Below are 25,387 nucleotides of genomic sequence, written 5' to 3'. Positions count from 1 at the left end.
TGGTAGTATATGACATAGCTTAACCCATCTCTAGTTCAAAGAAATCCATGTTACAGCATTTGCTGGCTGCTAGTCCATGACACTGTTTAAGAAGTACCTGATCCCAGCCAGATGCTGTTCAAGAATAAATGACGTTGCTGGTGGACAGCAGGCTCAGTGTGAGTCTGCAGTGTGCCCTGGCAGCCAAGGGGGAAAAGTACGTCCTGGGGTGTGTCAAATGCAGCACAACCAGCTGGTCAAAAGTGGTGATTACCCTGCTGTATTCAGCGTTGGTGTGGCCTCACCTTGAGTGCTGTCTGCAGTTCTGGTCCTCACAATTGAAGAAGGATATGAAGGTACTTGAATGGGTCCACAAGAGGACAACAAAGCTGGTGAGAGAACTGAAAGGAATATCCTGATGAGCGGCTAAGGACTTTGGGCTTAGCTAGTTTGGAGAAAAGGAGGCTGAGGAACAACCACATTGCTCTGTACAGCTTCCTGAGGAAGAAGCGAGGGATGTGCTGATCTCTTCTTTCTCATATCCAGTGATAGGACACATGGTAATGGTTCAAAGCTGTGCCAGGAGAAGTTTAGACTGACATTAAGAAGCATTTATTTAATAAGAGGGTGGTCAAACACCAGAACAGGTTTCTTAGAGATGTGGCCAATGCCCCAAGCCTGACAGTGTTTAAAAGGCATTTGGGCAATGTTCTAAATAACATGCTTTAACTTTTGGTCAGCCTTGAATGGGTCAGGCAGCTGAACTAGACGATCACTCTAGGTCCCTTCCAACTGAAACAGTCTAGTCTAATCTGTTCTATAAATCTGCCTACTTGCAGCAGTTTAAAATGATAACCCCCAAAGCGAATTCTTGCAGCTATAATTTCATTTTGCATACTCTTGAATGTGTTGCTGTTTGTTTGTCTGTTTTTGTGTTTTTTCTTACTTTAAAATAAATTTTCTTTCTGATCTTCCATTTCTCACTGCTGAGCTTCTCTTTTCTACCCCCATTCCTCCTAAGCTCTGGCTTTCCCCCCCCCCCCCCCCCCCAATTTTATTGCTCTTATGCTCTGTTGTTCACTGGTAAAATTAGTGCCACATCCATCACTGATGAAGCATAGAAATTTTAGTTGCTTCCTATATATTTTAAAGACTATTACTATTTCTAGATTAGAGGACAACAGATGCTATATATTACCACAGACTGTTCTGTGAACAGATAGGCTGTATAAGATGGCTGGGTGCTTCAAAAGTTACGTGTTATCAAGAACATGATGGCTAAGAAAAAAAAATAATGAGTATTTGGTAGGAAAATACCTAAAATTACCTACATAAGACAATGTGAGAGGAAGATGAGCTATGAAATTAGAAAATGATCATTTTTATTACAGTATGTATATCTGGACTGGCTTTGACTTCCGATGATGTTTTATCTTTCAAGATTATTAGTAAGAGTTCATGAAAGTTTTTTCATGCTATGTAGCATGGAAGAAATACCTAATTACTTTTAGTAGCTTAACATGCTATGATTTTTTTTTTCTCCTTTGTAGCAATAATAAACAGGTTTTAAAATATAGTTTGGTCTTATGAAGATTAAGAAATGAATAGGACTAATCCATTATTTAGCCCTGAAAACATCTCCTGCTTAGGCCATGAGGTGACTTAAATAATAAAAAAAGTTTCCTGAGTTTTCATTCACAGAAGTTCAACAGACTTAGAAACCTTTCCTTTTTGCCACATTCTATAGCTTATTTCCATAATAGGCTGCTTTTACAGTTTGATGACTTATGTTGCAACTATGCTGTTAGTTTAAACAGTTGACATTCCCAGTTTAAAGTCAGAAGAATTAAAAGGAAAAGATATCTTTGCCTACCAAAGGTGTTATGTCTTTTGACTGCCTTAAATCAGGAATGTTAATTTTAAATTCTGTTCAATATTCAGGATAATTTAAGGTTTTTCTGTTGTTTTGAGTTTTTTTAATTGTTGTTCTATTTTGTTTGATAAAATTGAGGCTAACATAGTTACATGGCTTTTAAAGCAGAAGATTTCAGTGAAACAATGCGTATAATTGCAGCAGAGAAAATATGCTGATATATCAATACAAATCTTTGATTTGCCATGTCTTCATTTTCTGTTTTATGACCACATTACATGACTACCACTGAAAACAGAATTAAATTTGTGGTTTTTAAAGTATGGAATTAAAAAAAGCTGGTACTTTGAAGACAGAATACAGGTAAACTTCATTTTGCACCTGGAGAGAACAAACCCACACATGAATACCTACACCAGAAATGCCAACAATTTGTATGTTTCATTTATTACTACTTTTTAAAAAATTATTATTTTTTCATGCTTAGAAATTAAATGGAAGTACTTGGAAGGTGTAGGTCTTCTGCTGAACAGGCAAAATAGTTGCAAATCACACAAAAAAGGCTGAGGTATTCAGTGTCCTCTATGCCTCAGTTTTCATGGGTAAAGTCGGTTCCCAAGTACCCACCTGAACAAGGAATGACAAAGCAGATTAAAAAAAAAAAAATCTGAGTGAATAATTGTTTATTTGACAGAGTGTCCCACACGTCCCTTGTTGAACAATTTAGTAAAATAAGACTAAAAAGACGTACCATGATGTGAGTGGAGAGCTGGATGAACTACCAAGCTCAACCCAAGCTTAAATTGGGGTGGTTAGTGATTCAATGTTGAACTGACAGCTGGTCACAAGCAGAGTTCCTTTAGGCGTTAATAGTGAGCCTCTATGCTTTTGAAATTATCTGGGAAACAAGACTGAATGAGTCCTCACCAAGTCTCTGTATAACAACTAAAAAATAAAAAAGATAGATCAGCAGAAGGGCCACCACACAGAGAGACCTCAACAGACTGGAAAATTGAATCAACAAGAATGGCATGGGGTCTGAAAAATATAAATGTAATGTTCTGCACCTAGAACAGAACAATCCCAGCAGCATAGCCTAGAGTGTAGTTCTTCCAAAAAAAGACCTCGGGATCCTGGTGGACAGCAAGGAGAACATGCAAGGTGGACAGCAACAGCGCACCCTTGGGTGTCCTCAGCAGCATCAGTAAGCATATAGTCTATAAGGACTTAAGGCTGCCCCAATGAGTTATAGGCTCGAGATATGTCAACAGACACAGACCAACAGCTTCAGGGATAAACAATCTATTCCTAAATACTAGTAATGTAACAAATACATATCAGCAGTACAGTTATTCAGGTCAAACCAACAGTAATTCACCAATACTGGGCTAAACATAATCTCCAGACATGCACAGACCATGGCTACCAGGCAAGCAGGCAGGAAGTGGGGCATAACTTCTTCTCCAGACAAGAAACTTGGACCAGCCAATGGGCTCAGGGAATTCTGAATTCCCTCACCGGACTGCCTTTTTCACCATTGAGCAGCAGAAGCACTATCTGGTCTTGTTAACCAAATACCACTCCTCCTCTGTGCCAGCTCTTTCCTTGGTGTGAACTGAGGACAGAAATACCATACAAAGCAATTCTAGCCCCACATGCCTTTATGTACATTTGCCTGGAAATATTGTGTATAGTAGTACAAGCCTCACACCTCCTTTGCTGTGCATGGACCCTGGAAATACCACATAAGATGATAGTAGCCATACATATATCCAACAAATCAAGTGATCTACTTCAGCCCTTGTTAGGCCATGCCTAGAATACTGTGTCTAGTTTTGGTTTTATACAGATCAAGGTACACATGAAAAAAATTGAGATGGCCCACCAGGTGGGTCACCGTGGCAATTAGAGGTCTGAAAAAAATGACATTTGAAGAAAAGTTGAAAGATTTGGATTTCTTTGGCTTAGAAAAGGTTAAAGAAGAAGTGCCAGGGGGATCTAATCACAATCTTCCAATATTTAAAAGGTAGTTATAGAGAAATTGTGCTTTTCAAAAGGATGAAGAGTGACAGGACAAGAAGCAATGGACAAAAGTAGTTGAGGAAAACAAGGTCTGAACATAAGAAAAAAATTCTTCACCATGAAAACAATTAATGCTGGAATAAGTTGCCAGGAGACATGGTGGAACCCCCATTGCTAGAAATACTCTATATGTTGTTTTTTGGTTTTTTTTTAATAGATTTATCTATAGGCAACTGCTTTTTTTACAAAGATTTACCATATTACTCAGAAACATTTTAATATATTTAATATGTAGAATTGCACAAAGAAAAGTTGCAGATGGATGAAAAAAAGCTGGGGTTATTAACTGATGGCAGCTATGTTTCATAGGTTTTATTTTTTTATTTTTGATAAAATGAATTTATTTTTACATTAAAAAAAGAAAGGAGTGTAAATAAATAATTTAAACTAATTTGTAATGTACTTGGAACACATTGGAAGAAGCTAATTACAGTTCCATTTAGACAATGCTGAAAACCTACTATAGAAGCACGAGGTCAGATTTGAACACACACAAAAATTTATCTAATGTTGTTGAGGAACTAAATACTACATGCAAGTATGTTGAGAAAGAAACATTTATGTTCCTAGTTGTATGCTGAGAATTTTAATAATATTACAATCAACTGCAAAGCTGGGGATGTGTTGGGACATAAATTCAATAATCAAAGACCTTTTGATCAGTATTAAAAAATTATGAAAGTGATGTTTCCGTTTAGATTTAGTTTGGAAAATAACAAGAAAAATACGGAGTGGCTGATAGTATAAAATAGCTTTGAATTGGCGTTGATTTACTTTATACTATGAATATATAATTCCTGAAATTATTACTGCAGGTAGTCACTCTGTTTCAGTATCTGTGTGCACCAAGGAAGCTGAAGATGCTGTTTAGCTGCTCTTCAAGGCTGCCCATTAACTGGGCTTCTACAAGAACTTCCTACCTTCTCAGAGGACTTGGAAGACCATGCAAGATGGTCCACATGCTTCCAGTGTGTTATGTAGACAGATTCAGCACTTCTTGAAATAGGCATTCCTGGCCAGGGAAACAAAAATATGGATGAAATTTCAACATTCAGGATATCTGAATTGATCTGATCTGGTGACTACCAACTTTCCTCACCATCATGGAAGAGTAATAATACCACTGAACATGAGTCATCTTATCCTAAAATAAACATTTGTGTTTGGACAAATGAATCACACTCTGAAAATGATGGTTTTTCACCCCAGAAACAAAAGAGGAGGCACAGGGTGTCTAACACTCACATCCGCAGTACAGATCTCAGCAGTCAGATGAAAATACTCCCACCGTACTGCCTCATTCACTGATCAAAGCAAGAAGCAGGATACAGCATCTTTGAATGGGCGGCACATTTATGAACATTTAGGCAGAACATTTGCCTAAAACATGAAAAATAGGCAGGACTACCACTCATTACCATTGACATGACTTAAAATCTCAGCATGCATTTCACATTACCGCACCTTCAGCACTATGGACCTATGTCAGCAGGCTGCACGGACTTGTTTGTTTAAATACATATGTCCAGTTTGTTTAAAGATTTACCAGCTTGATCCTTCTTGAGCAAAGGTAAGTCTTTCTTGCCTCCAGACTTGCCTATTGGTCTCAGCTGCCTGCAGTTCCTGAGGTCAAACCTTACCAGTAATGATGGAGGCAAAGAAGGCATTGAGTACCACCCTTATCACCAATCAGACAAATCAGTTCAAGTGGGAACCATTTTTAAAAGGTGTGCAACATATTCTAAAATGAAACTCCAGTGCAATTTCATAAACACCACCAACAATTTATTATTGTGCTTTCACAGTATGACTGTACTGAAAATGGCAATCATACCACCTCCCTTGCCGAGGCCTGGTACTCCTTTTCTCTGCTTCTTACTAAGGATGTATGTAAAGGCTTTACCACAGGAAATGCCCAGTTCTAGTTCTTATTCCTTGGTATATGGTCCAGTTCTAAACTGAATCAGAAGCACCTGTGGAAATGAAGAAGGTTAGTAAAAGGCTGTCAGTTCCAGCAGAGGGCTTGGAGGAACTTTTTGCCAACCTGCAGAGACAGGGACATCACACAAACTATTTCCCCACACCAAGTATGTTCCACATATAGGTACAGTAGAAGAATAGTAGATCAGGACCAGAGGGTGGAGTCTGGGAGCATTGCCATGTAGTGCAGTAAATACAGTCATGCCACGGGCAGCATCGGCCATGGGCTTCAGGCTGAGTTTGTATAACCTTGGGACTGAGGCTTGTGAGTCTTACTTTTTTAATGTTTTAAAACCATAGACATATAGCCTCTGAAGTCTTTCAGACTACTTATTTAAATAAAACTATTGGCAATTTGCTATTATTTGTTGTCAGATCACAATATATTGTGAGAATTGTGACATTCATTGTATTTACTTTGCATATAGTTGTATCTATATTGGGAAACTCAACAGTAGTTGGGCTTAACTCCGTTTATGTTTTTCTCTCCAGATTTGATAAAACATTTATTTTAAGCCAAGAATGTAATGACATGTATTTTCAAACTAGTTTGGTAATGCTTTAATGGTTAGAAAAAATAATTAAATCACACCATAAATTCCTTTAACTCTTTGCAGACCTCAGCTTTCACATCTATTCCATGCACAATCATTTTATAGACTGGATCTATGTTAGTAACTTAAACAAAGCCAGGCAGGCGATCTCCAAGGAATGAAATGTAACTGTCATTTTTAAGCTTTTAGATCCTTCTCTGGAACATTTTTGACCTAGGCCAACTAGCAAGTGAACTAATTAATAGGTATGTTTTAGGAAGTTGAATATCCCAGCTACTGTGTCTAAATGTCAGCCAGCAGTTTCCATGCAGCCACTTTCTGTGGCTAAAAGCATTTACTAACAGATATGGGTCATTCCATTTAACACTGTGCCCAGGAAAGTTTCTGAGTTCTGTTTCATTTATTACTATTGACATAGCTTTATCTTCTGAGATTGGAGATTTTCATTTACCAGTTCTTCTAGTGACATTGGAACTACAGATTGGTGTACTTTGAAAAAAAAACCAACAACCTGACTAATTTGGAAGAACAACTTTTTAGTTTCTATTGTCAATTGTTGCCCTTTTTAGGAAAATCTGTATTAGCTATATAGAAACTTACGAGCACATTAAAATCATTAAAGTATTTGCAGGTATTTTTAACTTAATTTCTTCAGATTCCTTACATGAGACAATAACCTGTTTTGATATAGCATCTTCCATCTGAGGATCTCAAAGTATTGCTAAAATGTTAATAAATGAGTCAGTGAAACCTTGTAACATATCAGTGAGCTAGGGAAGTCTAAGAGCTGGATTTGTCATTTATTATTTGTGCAACTACATATCAGTACACGGCTCTATGAAGCAGAAAAGCCCTGTCAAACAAAGAACCTGTAGCCTGCTGGAAGGTATTTCGTCACTATTGATGAGAGCAGGTTAGCAAAGAGTAATTAACCTACTTGCCAAACACTGGTGAGCATAAGTTCCATTAGTACTAGGATCCAGACCACTATTTTCTCCCTATTAAAGTGCCTTAGTTCCCATTATTCGTACGTCCAAGTTCTTAATTAAAGATGAGGTGTCTGAAACTTGACAGCAATCACAGTTCCTTTATGGCACCATTTCCCAACTGTGTTCTTCTTTGTCCCCTCTCCTGATGAGCAGAAAATTGAAAATCCCTACATTCCAACAGGAAAAAGGAGATAGTCCAGACACCCAGGCCAGTAAGGGATTCCCAGAAGATCTCTTCTATGGGACTGAGACAGTTGTCACCCCAGTGCAGGTAGAAGGTTTGGGTCAGACGTGAATGCAGTCAGAAGACAGTGTGGACCAGGTCCTCAGCACAGTTCACTTTAATGAGTACCTGCTATGTGATGACCACTACCAAAAGCAACATAAGAGAAGCAACTGGACAAATTGGCTCAAAGCCCTTTCTGAGCATCTCTCACCCGCTACAAGAATATTCTTGTTACAGAGGATTGCAGTGGTTAAACAGACGTATATGGTTGCCCAGAAGAAGCAGCAACTCATCTTCATAATTTTTCTTCACCACTTTAAAAGAGTTCGCCAGCACTGTGTGACTAGAAACCAGCCCTCCTGGTCATATGTCACATTTATTTTGATTATCCTATCCTTGGTTTTGCACCATGGTGTGATTATATTTGGTTCTTGCCATCTTTTCTACTTTGGATATTATTTTTAGACTTCCTGTTAGATTAAAATATAGGAAACTATATTTTCCTATGTTCAACAGTCTTTATGCCTTGAAAAATAAACAGATTTTTTAGATGATTTATTCAGATTTATATATAGGTTATCATTATCTGCTGCATTACTGGACAGAGAGGTTATTGTTTTTCCTATTACCTTAAATTGCAGTATAAAGTTCTTTCAAAAAGATCCTCAAAATATTTGAACTAGTTACAATGCAGAAACAGTTATAGCCACAAGAGAGAGCTCTTGTAAAAACATAAGGCTTCTTGAGAAATTAGTACATTTTACACTTTAACAACGAAAAATAGTTTTAGTAATTAGTGTTTACTTTAATTATTGTATTTCAGGAAATTAAACAGTGATGTAAATTACCACGGTATTCCCAAATCCGTTTATATTCACCTTTTTATTTGTTTTTAATTAAAGCCAAGAAATAGTAAATAACATGTATGTAGCTACGTTCCTTTTGAAATAACGAGTTTTGTTATGCAATCATATTTTCTCTAACATTTCAACCCTCACTCTTCACTTACACAGTGCAATGACCCTTAGAGAGAAAATATATCAATTCAATCTGAAAATGCAGCTCCAGCCCCAATAATGTGTTTGCTTTATAGAAAGGAGTTAACATTAGATAAACTCTTCCTTATGCCCTCTGTGGGTTAAAGGATACCTTTTTAGGTGCTTAAACAGAAGCTTACACCTTTGAGACCTTAGAAGGACATACTTCTCCGTAATGTCCTAGCACAGGATGCTTTCTAAATGTAGAATAGAGCATGACGTGTGTAATCGTGTAACCCAGTGGAATTCTGCAATTTAACAGTAATTATCCTGGTGACAGATACCCTGCCTTGTTCAAAAACAAACTGAACTTTGTAGAGAGAACGGAATCGCAGGGGAGCTAGATCTTCCTTCTTGATCTGAGCTACCTAGATTTGCTGAAGATCAAAGGACAATGTTGCCCTAGTTTATGTCAGTGACTGAATCAATACGAATAAAGATCTGTCTCTGTCACATCTTATCCTCATAAAACTCATTTAAATCCAAAGGAATGAAGCTACTTTTGCTAACTTTTTCCCAGAGAGTTGTTTCCCTGACTGGAGTACTTGACAAGCGGTTATGTTTAGCCCCTTGAAGTCCAATTTGTGTTTATAAAGCAGAAAACTGCATCAATTGGAGAATATGGTCTTTTATATTTACAACCTTTTCTCACCACTTTTGATGATACTTTATTCTACTTTCATTAAAATCAATGGAAAAGCTTTGTTTATTTCAGTCACTGCAGGATCTGGACATTAATACGTTAATTTCTAATCTTCCCTTTCAAATTCTACCATCTGCTTTTTTCTTTTTTCTTTTTTTTTTTTTTTTTTTTTTTAATAAAAAATGTGTTTTAAGAGACATATTTTCAGTTACTACTTTCCTTATGCATGATTCTCTTAGCTGAACTTTCCAGATGGTATACAAGATCCAAGCATTTTTTCTTTAGATTCCTCAATTTAAAGTTGCTACTGCATGATAAATATTGAATTAGAATAACAACCTTTCTCAGGTACCAAAATAGCTCAACCTTCTGATCTCATTATTTCCTTCCATTCTTTCTCTAAATCTATTATCTTTCTGTCCTTGAATTGCAGTGCTTAAAATATCTATGACTCATTAATTGTAAAAAAATTGTCTTTTTATTCATTAGTAGTAGAGCTTTTCATTGAAAGTCCCAGCAGTGGCCCAAGACAATTTAGATAAAAACCATTATTTCTTCTGTCTAGACAGGAATTAATTTGTAGTTTTGCCCTTTTGAACAGGAATGATGGAGAGTTGTTGTCATTTGTTGTAATATAGAAAAGACTTTTTTTACCTTTAATCTGCAGATCAGATATTGTCAACATTCCTTTTATGACAAAGGTGGCCACCATTCAGCCAAATACTTGAACAGATGCTTTTCCTTAATGATGTAATTTCACAATAATTATGAATGTATTTAAAGTTACACTTGTGTTCAAGACATTGACTTCTGAGGTCTTTATTATTTGAGTGAAAAGACTTTACTTGTATTTTTCTTTCTTTTAAATAAAACATCACTTTCCCTAGCAGAGATTTCACTCTAAATACAGATCACTAAATTCTAAGTCTAGAAATAAAACCCTTTACTCCATAACTAATCCTGAATAGCAGACAGAATCACAGCACCAGAAAATACTGCATGGCTTATGACATTCAGTAACTACAGACATCAACAAAATAGCTATTTAATTAGAAGTGTTTCTAGAACATACTTTATATAACCCCCAAAGCACATGTACATTGCTGAATACATTATCAAACACAAAACCCAGACTGCATGATTTATTGACAACAAACGTTCAGTTTTGTTTGGATGCAGAAGGTATTGTCCATCTAAATTCATATCCAGATATCTTAAAAACTTCCCCTGTTTCAAAGATACTGAGAACCTGCTGTTGCCACTAAAACCAAAGGTTGCTAGATACCCAATGTACTTGTTATCACAATCCCATAACTATTTGCCACAGAATACTTTTACTGTTCATTAATTGTAGTTTCCTTCTTAGATATTCTGGCCATATATAGACTGTTCTTATCCCCTGAAGCTGTATTGTAGATTTCCTTTCTCTTTCCAGAAATATTTATGATACTTTCCTATACACAACTAATATAAATAAATATGTTATTTTAATTTGAGATTCAGTTAAAGAAACAACCATCTTTCTTCAGAAATGCAATTGCACATTTGCTTAAAATCTGTTGGCAGGAGCCTAAGCCTTCTATAGATTCCATACTGAGTCTTAAAAATCTTTTGTTAGGCTAAACCATGGTAAATGCTAAAATTTATGCTGAAAATGATCAGTTACAGGATGTCTACTTTATTCTTCCAGTCACTTATTTTGTGCCTGGTTTCAGCTCTAGCAGCTTTTCAGAATACTGAGTATCAGTCAGGCAAGCTCCTGCCTACCCACAAAATATGTGCAAATGTATTTGTAGTAACGCTAAATAACATCAGTGCATTTTGTCTTCATTAATTCCTGGGTATGACCAGTCTCTGGTATTTCCATCCTCAATAGGTGCATCTGTGTTAGATTGTTTTCAGGCTTTGCACATGTTATGATCACAGCAATGGTGCACTCAAGTGATTCCCCTCCTGGTGGAATCATGCTCAATCACTTCTGGGGCATGGGTAGGCCATACTGCCAGCAATGTAGATGCAAGATCCTCCAGAGCTTAGCTTTTTTTAGCTTTTTTGGGTGTATCAGTTTTTTTCTGGAGTGATATAACTGACACAGACTACATCCCTGGTAAACATGCCACATGAATATATGGTCCTAGAACTATAATTGATGATGTCAAATCAAGTCCTGGTCCTTCACGCTTGGCAAGGTAGCAGCTGGTTATGTAAGTGCAGTAAAAGAGAAGTCAGGTTATGCAGTGAAAGGTAAGGAGTATAAAACCTCTTAATCCTGTTTGATAACCAGAAGAATCTGCAAAGTATTAGATATTAAGTGCAACATAAATAACAAATAAGAGCATTTACAGGAATTATATCTAAGGAAATGTGAGTTAGAAGCAATGAGTTCTCTGCTTCTAACTATCATGGCTGAAGGGTAACTGAGTAATTTTAGTCGTTTTGTAGTGAGAAGTGTTTTTGTAATAATCGGTAGTGGTTTGTTTATGAGTAATGTATGTCAACAGATTCTGTACCTACATAGATCTCCTTCCCCTATGGTGAATCATGTTTTTCAACACTTATTTTGTAGATTAAGCTAGCCATAGGTTTTGCTCTCATGTTTTAAAAGATTCCCTATTCGTCTACACCTCTTTAAACTTGTCATTCCTGACCATAGCTTGCCAGAACTGGGTGGAACTACACATAGACTAATAATGCCTTCTGCAAAGATTTTACTAAGACTTCCATACTTTTTCAATTTTGGTTTTTTGTTTGTTTGTTTTCTACATGAAGTTCCAGAATTTCACTGCAAGAACTGCAGTACATGAGCAACTTATTGGCATCACAGTTTCTCTTCTTCTGTTGTGGCCTCTAGAAAATAAACCCCTGGTTTACAGAGATCCTATGTGCTTTCAGATTACATCACAACTTCTGTTACATCATTTTTCAGCATAATTTTTTTCTTCCAGAGTCATGATCTGCTCTACACAGTATTGATAAAACTCTTCAACCTTGTGTTTTACATAGATTTTATGACCTATGCCTGGAAACATAGCCAATTATGAAAATACTAAATATTTATTGCAAGACTGAAGCTAAGGAATTCTGCAATCTCCCATCCATTTCAATAATCTGTATTTAATACTGACCAAAAAGTCTATCCATTTTATAATTCCTCTATTAACCCATGGAAGATGTCCAACTTGAATAATGTTTTTTTTAGTGGTATCATACTGTTTAGTTATCAAGTCTTTTATATTAACCTTTTCTCAGAAATTAGCTTATTAGGAAAGATATTTAATAACACTAGTGTGATCTGTCTTTTAAAAAACCATTTGTGTATTTTATCATTGTCTGTTTCCTTCTGTCTCTGATAATACTGATATCTGATACAAACTGTTAAAAAAAATCATGATCCTTAGAATAAAGTAGCAGACCTGTACTCATCTCATTCTGATTAACATTTCTTTTTTCTGAGTAAATTTTTTCTATTCTACTACTGTATTGCTGTGGTCCTTTAATGTGTCGTTTAATATGATAGTCCTTTTAGTTGTCTGGATATAGATTTTTCAGACATCCAATATAATCATTACAAGCAGCTGACAGTTTACTCACAGCTCATGTATGATATTCTAATACCCTTCTCTCATTGTCTTTAGATTACTTTTCCATTGGTGCTACGTGCATCATCACCCTTATTGAAAACAGAAGTAAAACATGTCTTTAGTATGTTAGCAACACCTGCATCATTCCTGAGAAGTATCTTTCCCTCCACAAACTCCGATCCATTCCTCTTTTCATCCTCTTTCCATATATGTTTGTGGAGAATCTTTTTACCATTCACTTTATTTACTTTAGTTTTTCCCTTAGATTTTATTTTTTGAACTTCTGAAATACAGCTGTCCTGATGATAGACATGAAATTAAAGAATCAGGGAATGGTTGAGGTTGGAAGAGACCTCCGGAGGTCATCTGGTTCAACTACCCTGCTCAAGCAGGATCACTCAGAGCTCAGGACTGTGCCCAGGTGGCTTTTAAATATGTCCAAGGATGGAGACTCCACAGCATTGCTGGGCAACTTGTTCCAGTACTCAGTCACCCTCATGGTAATATAATGTATCCTGATGATAAGAAGGAACCTCCTGTGTTTCAGTTTGTGCCCGTTGCTTCTTGTCCTCTCACGGGAGACTACTGGGAAGAGCCTGGCCTTGTCTTAATTACACCCTCCTTTCCAGCATTTATATACACTGGTAAGACCCTCCTAAGGTGAACCTCTTCTCTGGGATAGGCAGTCTCAGCATTTTTGAGGAGAGATGCTCCAGTTCCTTCATCATCTTCATGGCCCTTCGCTGGACTCTATCCAGTATGGCCAGTTCTGTGTTGTAGTGGGAACCCCAGAACCGAACAGAGTACTTCAGGTATTCTGGATAATCTCTGTCTTTGATATTTTCATTGCACTTTATCTAATTCCCCTTTTTTTTTTTTTCTTTTTTCTTTTTTTTTTTTTTTTTTTTTTGGTTGTTTATTCCTCCTAGTCATCTTGTAAACAGCAAATACTGTATAGATTTTATGATCTCTATGAAGACTTTTACACACAATAATAAAATAAACTGAAGTTAAATGCATCTTGAAACCCTAAACAACATACTACAAGAAGATCCCAGGCACTATGGGAACAGAACTAATTTCTTAGCCTGAATGAACCCTGCAAAAGCTTGGATGCAGATTGAGTTGTAAACCAGGTGAGAGAAGCCCATAATTTCTAAATACATTTATGTTTTGTAAACTACTGAGCACTCATGACTCTTAATAACTTTTCCCTAATGGTTGGATATTAGCTTTTTGTTTCGTTTAACTTAATAATGAGTTGAAAAGTGAACTAAACCCTAGAAACACCTCTTCCTGATGGATGGCTCATTCCTGTAGTTGTAAATTGACAATTATTTAGTGTAGTATATATAAATATATGAGTGACTGAAAGGTTTTATTAGACTCAAACTTTGATATTTCCACAGTTTTCATTAGGAGAAAAATTCTCTAGATATATTCTAGTTTGGAATGTTTCCTGGATTTTTTGGTTTTGTTTCCCACTACTCAGCTTTATCATGTTATTCTCAGTTTAATCTCATTGAACCAGTTTACTAAAAACTCTAGGATACACGTCATTAACCTGTATACAGATGCAATAATTCAGTGTTTGTCTGATGGCTCCTGATTATTCTCTTGATCAGCATGCTGGGGAATGAACTGGATGCCTTTAGAGATAAAAGCATGAATTTTCTTATCTCAGTAGTGAGGACAAAAAAGATTACAGACCATATACTCTGTGGATCAAATATTCAGGGAAAATCAATATGCACCGAATACTGGATTAAACTGCAGTTTACTGGAAGTGAAGTTACTTTGAAGTGAAAATTACTTTCAAGCAAGCAGTACAGAGACATGATCTAGAGGAAATCTCTGAACATGGTAATCTAGAATGATCTGTCACCTAAAATTTACTCCAGACTGATCTGTTAGTCATATTTCACTCTGGAGCATTTTACTCCATTTTAGAATCTGTGTAAACATTGATACCCTCTGTGATTACCATAATTTTTGCTCCAATCCACCACTCTGAGGAATCTAATCATGCATGTTATTTGTTATCCTTTTCTTTCTCATTCCATCCTCAAACAGTTCATTATATATGTAGAGAGACTGATGTTCTGGGTCTATCAGATATCTTTCTTATCAATCTACCTCGCATTCTGCAAGAGAACTCTACTTTTTAAATTTTCTGCTCTCACATATGAGATCTAAGGAAAAGTGTTTCACCCTATAGGCAGCCTTAGACTAAAGTACTCTTTTTTTTCCCCAGCAATATGAACTACTTGGGAATAAACTTTTTTTTCCCCTCTCCTTCTATTTTTTCCCATTTTTGTTTTTACTTTAACTTTCCTCACTCAGAGGTGTTGTTTAATATTATGCTTCAGGTGAAGTAACCAGCAAGTGGAAATCCAGTGGAAGTTATACCAGTCTATTTTCCATCTTCCTGAAATTCTCTCCAAGTTATAAAACCATGCCTTTAATTCATGCCTACATCTACAAGCTCTGGCTACATTGAGTTGAAGCATATCCAATGTCCGTAACTGTAGGGGAGAAACAGAAAATTATGTGCCTGGCTCAGAGCACTTTTGAAGCTGTACTACTATGTTAACCAAAATATGTGCATTCCTTAGTACAAAGACTTTGTATATTAGATTTATACATCAATAGTCTTCATTTGATTGACTTTTAATACTTTGACCACTTTAATAAGCATCAAAAACTTACTTTAACAGCTAGCTCTGCCTGCTGGACCTCCTGTTGATTTTATATTTTAATTTATATTATATTTAATATTCCAAATCAATGCCATGAGGAGGTTTGAATAAGATACCTGCTTAGCTGAAAACATTCCCTGGAGCAACCAAAAATGTACTATTTTCAAAGGTTAGAAATATTTTTTCCACATAACACAAAACCATATTTTCATAGATTTGCCTTAAGCTTGCACAAACTTTCTTAAAAGATTCCTTTTTAGGAGCTAAATGTAGAGCTAAACACCCTTCTGGTATAGTAACTCCAGCTTTCCCTAGCATCTGACAAGAATAGAGGCTCTCTTCTGCACTGCAATGTTTTTGCATATAATTTCTATTCAAAGAATATATTCCTGCTTACCTGCTGATATTTATTCCAGACTCCTTCAGCATTTATTTTTTGGAAGATTCTTACTTTTATTAGATTCACTACTACATGGCAAACACCTTAGAGAGAGCTAAGTCCCTCAATAGTGGGTACGATGCTAAAGTATTCTATTTGTTCTCCTGCCGTTTGAAGCAAGTGGGTATTGATGCTGAATACATGTGGCTATCTCACTAAGGTGCATAGATACAGCTTTTCAGTAGAGCCCTACTGAGACTGAGGATTTCCTTCCTACAGCCTCATCTCCAGCATCATCTTAGTGATGTACTTTTCCTGTAAACATCTTGCAAGGGACCTACAAGTACCTCTTCAGCACTGTACTTTCATCCTCTCTGGCATGTTTGCTTCTTCAGTAAAGTCCCAGGGATGTTCATTCATCAATCTGTGTCTTTGCTGTGATTCTGCTAGTAGCCTTACTCTTTCCCGGGACCTAGGAGTCCTCTTACTTTCCTGTTATATCTGAAAGTGTTGTGGATAGTGACATGGCTTCTGAGCTCCCAAGACTGCTTTGGAACATATAACATTTTGTTCATATTTGAAATTTGGTCCACTGATCCTCTCATATAATGATTTTGTTCACAATAAAATCCTAAAATCTGATGGTTTTGGTATTACAGAAATGTTCCTTATCTGAAAGCATTCTCTGAAGATGTATTTCATTATGAAAATGAATCAACAGTACTAACACATCTGTTTTAATGTTTATAAATTAGATTTTCAGCTTACACTTCACCTTACCTCCAATGCCAGCATTGGAAATTGATCCTTTCATGTCTTATACCCACAGCATATCTATCTCTGTTTTATGTGTCTGCAGTCTCTGCAGCTACCACCCTCCTTTACACAAGGTCATGCAATGTGTAGCCAAAAAAATTGCTCCTGTATGTTAAAAGTGTTTATGCAGGTAATGCCAAATGTTCATGTTCACATACTCGTGGGTCAATTACATGCACATTAAAAGCTGAAGAGAGATCAGAGGGAAAGAAACTGAGCAAGACATTGAACTTACCTCCCTGAAAAGGGAAATTGCAACACTATTACTCTGCAGTTCTTTCCCTGTAAGTGCTCTTTCTGTCACTGTGGCAATGGAAATACGTAACCTATGTTGTTTATCTTCAGGTTTGGAGATTTCCCAGGTTCTAAAAGTATCTATTACAAGGCAGATTCAGTTACACCATCTTACGCTTTTAACCATGTTTAAAGCATAATATAGAAACCTTATACATTATAACTGCATTGATAGACTTCTAGTAATATTTCTCTTTTTATTTTATTTGTTATTGTATTTTATTTTCAGTGTTGTAATTTAGTCAGATCCTATTTGGTTAGAGAGATGCTAAGTGCCCAATGGAAATGATCTTCAGTAAAAAAGTTGTTTGTGATTCTTTCCTAACCTTGATCTTAACTGTATTATTATTGTTATTGTTATTATTATTTTCTCTAAATATATTGTCTGTTCTTCATTGTAAAATTTGCTTGATGTTCCTGTGACTCTTAGCTCATCTTCTTACAGAAGATTTAAAGAAATCTTACAAAAGGAAAAGAAAGGTTGATGTAAGCTTCGAAGTGGAAGATACTCAGTATTCATCAATGGACTTAATGTCTGGTATAGTAAGTCAAAGAATAACAGAATGGTTGATGTTGGAAAGGACCTCTGGAGGTTGCCTCAGCCAATCCCCTGCTCAAAGAAGGATCAGCTAGAGCAGGTTGCCCAAGACATTGTCCAGTCAGGTTTTGAATATCTCCAAGGACAGAGACTCCACAGTCTCACTGGACAACCTGTTCCAAAGTTTGACAACCCTCACAAAAAAAAGAGGGGCGCTTTGTTTTTTGGTGGGTTTTTTTTTGTGGGTTTTTTTTTTTTTTTTTTTTTTTTTTGGTATTACGTTTAACTGGAATTTCCTGTACTTTAATTTCTGTCCGTTGCCTCTTATCTTTTTACTGGATAACACAGAGAACAGTCTGGCTCTAAATTCCTCACTGCCCTCCTCCCTCCCTCAAATCAGGTACTGATGCACATGCATAAGATGCCCATGAACTTTCTCTTCTCCAGGCTGTACAGCCCCAGCACTTTCAGCCTCTCCTCATGTGAGAGAAGTTCCACTGACTTAAACATCTTACTAGCCCTTTGCTAGACTCTCTCCAGCAAATCCATGTTTCTCTTGTATTTTGGTGCCTAGAGCTGTATGCAACACTCTAGTTGTTGTTTCACCCACAGTGAGGGGAAGGATCAACCATCCTCAGCCTACTCACAACACTTTTCCTAATTCAGCCCAGGATACCCTTAGCTTTCTATAGCACAAAGACACACAGCTGTCTCCTCTTCAACTTGGTGTCTGCCAGTGCCTCCAGGTCCTTTTCTACAAAGCTGCTTTCCAGATGGTCAGCAACAGGCATTTACTGGTACATGAGGTTATTACTCCACAGGAATTTCCTGGGGGAAATACGCATTTCATTTTGCTGAACTTCAATAGATTCCCGTCTGCCCAAGCCTCCAGCCTGTCCTTCTGAATGGCAGCACACCATTGAGTGTACCAGCCACTCCTGGTTTTATGTCATCTGCAAACTTATTGGGGGTGAATGCCATCCCATTCTTTGGGTAATTAATGAAGATATTAAATGGTATTGGCTCCAGTATCAACCCCTGGTGCACACTGCTAGTGACTAGCCTTCAACAGGACTTAATTCTGTTGATCATCAGCCAAGACTTTCAGCATCAGACAACAGTCACTGTACAGCTGCTTATATACATTTAGTTGAAGCTTTATCATCATCACTCCTAATGCCACTGGGTTGTTTAATTTTTCACAAGAAATAAACAGCTAATTCAAAATACTTTGAAACACTGTTAATCATACTTGAAGTATCTAATTGCACACTATAATGTTGTAATGTTTTAAACATAATGTATTTATGGAATAATTAATTTATTTCTGTGTAAGTATATTTAATCATATTAATGCTATAAAGACAAATTAAAGCACCATATTTCTTCACTATATATAGCCAAACCCAGCATTGAAATAGCTCCTAATGTAATTAGAAGTGTAGCATTTTCCAAAAGGAGTATTACCATCACCATCATATAATCTTGCCAAGTTATTATCATAGTCCCTAATTCTGAGTAAACACATCATAAAATTCCAAGACAACAAGGGAAGAAAAAGATTAGAGAAAGCATCCTCATATACTTTATATATACTCATATACTGGTCTAGGAGAGCAGCTTCATATATTTCAACACAAGTAAGAATATATCAGAATATCAGACTATTAGAATATATGAACTCATTTCTCTTCACAGATATGGGGAGCCATGAGTTCAGGCACAAGTTCTGTGCAAGTGTCTTATAGGGCACACAATAAGATGTAACAAGTTACCATGGGAAAGGTGGTGGTTCTCCATCATCAGGTCACCATCATACAGGCAGTAAAGAACAAAGGTAGAGACTTTCTCCTTCATGACAACAAACTCTTACATCTGTGTAAGGGTTTTCTCCTTACATGTCTTGTCTGAGAGCCAAAGCATAGCTCATCATTTAAATTATATGTGAACCAGGGCTGTCTTAACTTGCACGAGTCTGATGTCTGACTCAGGGTGCATGTCTTAACAACCTCAACTTTTTGCCCTGATTCCTTGTCCAGAAAATAACTTTGTGCCCGCATGAAAACTTTAAAATTCTTTCCACTGCAGTCACAAAGTCCACTGTCTACTATGGGAATTAGCCCTTAGGATTTCCTACAGCAGTGCAGGCAAAACCGTGAGTTGTTGAGCTTTTCAAATCGTGTTTAGAAGTGTATTCCAAGGAACCAGTTGTGCTTTAACTCTGAGTGGGCAGAGCAGGAGAAAAGGGGATGTGGAAAACAGTATCTGGAAGTTGAAAGGCACAGAAACACTAATTGCATATTCAGTATGGGAAAAAGGTAATTGGAATGTACCCACATATCCATTTTGTACCTAGGTGCATGAGATATCTGAAACAAGGTCCAGGCTCAGGGACAGAACCACTCTTATACTGGTGATGTAAATAAGCACCTACAGGAACACTGTACTGGGTGTAACTGCTAGGCTGTCTGGGTAGCCAGTGGCTGCACGATGTCCTCTGTGGAGGAGGCTCAGAGCTGCTCTGGGCCAGCCACCACTGGATTTGGTGGGCTCTAACACTGCTGTAAACACCTCATTTTGCACCAAAACTGCAGCAAGGCAGGGAAGCTCCCAGTGCTCTGATTCATACCTGTTTAAGAAAGAGCAGTAATTACTGAAGATATGAGAAAATGGAGAAAGCATGTCCAGGGAAATTGAGGGTACACATGGAAGGAGGCATTGCTGGGGACAAAGCTGGAGCTTCACTATTGAAAAGAGGCACTTTATGCCAGAGGAGGTACCTCTGAGGGACTGCAGACTGCAGGTAACCTATGTCAGCACAGAGACATCACCAAGGGATTACAATCATGATCCATGCATAGAAATGGTGAGGAAGCAAGGACCAGCAGAAAGAAAACATTACTCACTGATCCCAACATCCTACATGGCTGGAAGGACTGGCAAGGGACAAGTGCAATGTGAGTTGAAAACAAGGGAGGCAGATATGTGGAAGGGGCAAGACTCAATCTGAACACAAGGAGGAGAGGTATTTGTTTGTTTTCTTTTTTTCCTCAATACCCAAATAAACAATTAAATTATTGAATTAATTAGCAATAAAGTAAATTAAGTAAAATTCCCCATGTTGAGACTTTTTTGCCCACAACAGCTACCACACCATACCTGAGGTGCCCGGCCTACTATGGACACTGCAGGAAAGGAGACAGATCTAGAAACAGCTACAACACTGATGTCGAAAAGACACCTAAACTGGTAGAAACACAAGCTGTTTTGTTCAGTAACAGGAAACCTGACATTTTGCTTTCAGTCCTGAATATTCTTTACCAGTGAGGCAAGTCGTAGGTGGAATCAGAAATTAGCAGTGTGAACCATCATGTGGCAGAATCATCCAAGAAGGTGTGGAGGAACATGAAGCTGTAGAAAATAAGGCACTACAGACCTATGTGGGTTGGTGATCTGATAATATCTGACTTGCCCAACACTGGATGAATGAACCAAGCAAAGGAACCAGGCAAATATGAAACAGAGATGTTGTCTTTCCCCCCATTCTAATGTAAACTTGCCTAATGTTTTCTCTTATGTAAGTTAACTTAAAATCTGTCCTTGCTTTCAGTGAGTGACCTCTAGAGGTCACATCTCACATAAATCATTCTACAGTTATTAATTTTTAAATTTAGGTCACATCATATTCAGCAATTATTATAGATTTGCATAGGCAGTCACATGATTTAGCTTGCATACAGAAAAAATTTCAAGTACTGAACTGTAGTCCACTATTCATCTCAGCTCTTTCCAAGTAACCATAAAACAAGATCTGTGTGACAGATGTCTGCCGAGAATGCTTACAACATGCAGAAGATCTAAATCCAAAATCTCTAAATGGAAGAAAAGGTCTATCAGACTTTTCATCAGAAAACCACCTATACAAGAAAAAACTCTTTGCATTTCTCCAGGACAATATGCCTTCCAAATTGTATCAGTTTTCTCAGGCTAGATATCCACTAGCACTCTACTGTGCTCAACTTTTCAAAGCCTTTAAAGCTAGAGATATTAATATTAAGATGTTAATATTTGGCAAAAGAAAAGAAATACGAATTTGTTTGTATCAAGTCCTAGTTACACATGTCCTTGTTTCACTGCTTGAAATATCAGTTCTCTCTGAAATTTTGGAGCCATGACTAGATAACTTTATTTTCTAATCCTTTTGTATCTATGCTAATAATTATTCTGTATTTTAATACATTTTATTGCTAACTTGATTTCCTGGGTGAACAGGAAATCTATTCCAGAGACCTGAACCCTGGTGAAGTGCCAAATATTTGCTTGTGTCTGTCTGCTGATGGCTAGATGCAACTAGAGCAGACTGGTCACATCCACACGAGTCCTTGTCCCTGGTTCCCTATGCACAACAGATAGTCTTAATGTGTTGGGTTTATTCTGGTGTGGTTTTCCAGTTCCAAGCTTTTGAAATAATATCTTTTTGCACCACAAAGGTGGTGCTTTTATCATATGATAATACATTTTTGTTTTACGGTTACTGGAGTGTGACACAAATGCATGTGTGGGTGTCCAAGGGCACAAGGCTGGCATTAGAGAAATGCACAATATTAACGACAAACCCAAGCTCATCTAACCATTGCTTTTGGGGGTAACTGTATATACCTGCTGGCTTTGTAATTGTGTGTTGGAGCTGCACAAAGCAAAAATAGAGAAAAGTAGCACTGTGGATAGTCCAGGAAGACAGCATTCAAGCTTGCTTCCTGATCATCTTTCTTTAGTAGCACAGATGTACTGAATTTTTTTTCTCAAAACTCATGTTAAAACTGCATCTGTGAAGGAAAATCTCTGAGGCAAAGGATTTGTTAACATATTCTGAAAGCATTTCATACCAACTATTTTTAGAAACATTATTTTACTGGTTAAGTCTAGATGTAAAAAGTGGAAGTCTGACATAGTCTCACTGGTGTATGACTTGAGTGTTTACTACATCAGAATCCATTTTCTATTAATATCCTCCAATATTCTATAGTAAAAAAAAAAAAAAAAAAAAAAAAAAAAAAAAAGTGTTAATCTAAACCTTGAAATACTACAAAAAGAAACTTTTTTTCTGTGGTATTGAATATCTCAATAAAGCAGAAATCTTCAGATATATATTATGTATTACCAGCAGTAATTTACTAGGCTACAGGGACTGAAGATACCAACACACAAGTTTCAGCACTTTCAAACTTCCTAGGCTTTTGCACTAAGCTTAACGGGCTACTTTATGCTTGGTTTTATCCATTAGTTGCTGCTGATGTTCTGTTATGAAGACTAGACGATAACATCTGGCTAACAATGAACATTACTGTCTTTGTAAACTCTTTACTCCTCCTGCTAAATTTCCCTAAGCATTTGATTCTTATATTCCTTTAGTTCTCGAAGTATCTTATTCCATTCATGGAGGACTTTGTTGTCTTCTTGGAGAGCCTACTCCTGACTTTGTAGGGCTTTTTGCTTATCTTGAAGGGCCCTGTTCTCCTCTTGGAGGACGACTTTCTCCTCACCAAGGGCATTTTTTACTCCACAAAGTGTTTTCTCCCTTTCCTTAATAGCTTTACTGTCCTCTTGAAGAACCTTAAGCTGCTTCTTGAAAGCCTTGTTTTCCTCTCATAAAGCTAAAATCTTGCTGAAGAGCTTTTTCCTCCATGGCAAATGCTGTTTCTTGTCCTTTGAGAGCCTTAATCTCTTGAGGGCTTTATTTTGTTGTAGGACCTTTTACTGTTTCTCAGGGTGCTTTGTTTCCTCTGAAGAGTTCAAGTGCTTCTGGTGAAGGATTTTATTCTCTTCCCAACGGACTTTGTTCTGTCTTTGGATAGTTTGATTCTCCTGATAACAGGCTTTGTTCTCCATACAAAAAGCTCTGTTCTTTTGCTGAAAGTTTTGATTGTCTTCTTGAAAGGCCCAATTCTCCTTATAGTTTGGCTAAATTGTGTCAGGTTTAATTTGGTTAAATTGTGAGAGGAGATGACATATGGAGCAGCAGAGGCATCTGATCTTTCTTAAAGAACCTTTAGCCTTTGAGTCAGACATTTTGTCACTTAGTTGCACCACTCAAGGGCTGTGCTGTATGGTCCAGAGGGGTGATTCCACCTTTCATATTCAGTAGTCATGGAACTGAGAACAGAGGTTAAGTGTCCATAAAAGCCTGCTCAAAATAACATAAAACTAACTAACTAATTAACTATAGCACTAACTGTGAAATAAAAATAATGGTAAAATAATACCAATATATGACAGGTATTGCATATTTTTACATGTGCTGAAGTATATACACCAAATTAAATTTCACAAAACTGAGTTAGTTATATAAAGAAAAAGGAATGGATAATTTCTTTTGGAGTCCTAAAACTGTAGTAATTTTTCTCATGGACATACAGGAAGGTGATACACATTCATGGAGGATCCAGATTGTTAATACATATCCTCAGCTGTAATTTGCATTTCTTTACTTTTTTACCTTTTTGCTTTCTTTTTCTTTTTTCTTTTTTTTTTTTTCCTTTTTTTTTACTGCATGATTAAGTGTTTATTTTTCTAGAACTGTCACATTACTTACACTTGAATTTGCTGTTAATGTTGTGCTGTTTCTATTGTAACTCTTGTTCCGTGCCAGGGATAGCCTTGAATTTAAGTTTACCTTCACTTTCAGAGAAATAAAGACCAATAAAACATAAATATAAAGTGACAAAAAATATTTATAACCCTTTCAGAGGTAGAGCTGGTTGCACCTATATCTTCAGACTTGACTATCTAACTGAGATAAGGTGCAATTAAGCACTTTTTGTTATTATTTATTCCTTATTCTACCCTGCCAGGAGAATGCTAAATTGTTTAAACTGGAGTGAACACACAGGCTAAGTAGATTTTTAGAAGCTTAATTTCTATACATAGGACAATATCGTCATAGTAGGCATGTTTTGGATTTATGCCTGATGTTTGCTAGAAAGCACTAAACAATATATATATATATATATAATATAAAATATATACAGCTAAATACATATACATGTACATGTACACGTATATAATAAAGAAGCTCCCAGATGTTAAGAGAAAATCTATTTTATCAGTGAGTTATTCAGCAGGAAAATTATGATAAATCAAGGAAATTATACAGTACTTATTGTTGTGTAATCTTTGAATCAATATGCCGTCTGGCAGCTCATGGCAGAGCTGTCAGGTGAGGCTATCCTCAATGACATCATTGCAAAATGAGTAGCAGCAATGAGACAAAATGAACAGCACTAGTGAATATAGAAGTTGCAAGGGTAAGCATAAGTATTTGTAGGTTTAAGATTCTCTAGCGAGACAGTCTTCGTATTTTTCAATATTTCTTTCATGTTTCTTTATTCATTATGTTCGCTCAAAACATTGTCCAGCTCGCTGAATGGTTCCTGCCAGTGCTGTTGATGGCTGCCATGAAATATTTTCTTACATAGACTCTGAAGGTAAGCTTTTATTCCTAGCTACCTCAGCACAAATTTGGGCTAACTGTATTTGGAGTTATTTCTAAATTATAGAAATTTCATAGATGAAACACTATATGTTCTCTATATGATAAAAATTAGACTAAGATTAGTACCCAAAATTACAAATGTTTGAATAAATTTAACAAATTTACATAGAAAGTGAGAAATAAGAAAAAAGCATGATGGTAGGCTGCCTGCAATCTTTGTTGCCC

At 36.7% G+C, this 25,387-nt stretch overlaps 1 pseudogene across 1 annotated transcript in view; it reads right to left on the bottom strand.

Moving 5' to 3' along the window:
- Positions 1–1,019: 1,019 nt before the first annotated feature.
- Positions 1,020–25,387, bottom strand: part of LOC308059153 — a 31,300-nt pseudogene continuing 6,932 nt past the window's right edge. Inside the window, exon 2 of the transcript in view lies at positions 1,020–23,631. The product of the transcript in view is annotated as an uncharacterized misc_RNA (transcript). The remainder of the gene's footprint in view (positions 23,632–25,387) is intronic.

The sequence above is a fragment of the Falco punctatus genome, assembly GCF_963210335.1.
Source record: "Falco punctatus genome assembly, chromosome: 2".
NCBI lineage: Eukaryota > Metazoa > Chordata > Aves > Falconiformes > Falconidae > Falco > Falco punctatus.
This window is presented reverse-complemented; position numbering and strand designations above follow the sequence as displayed.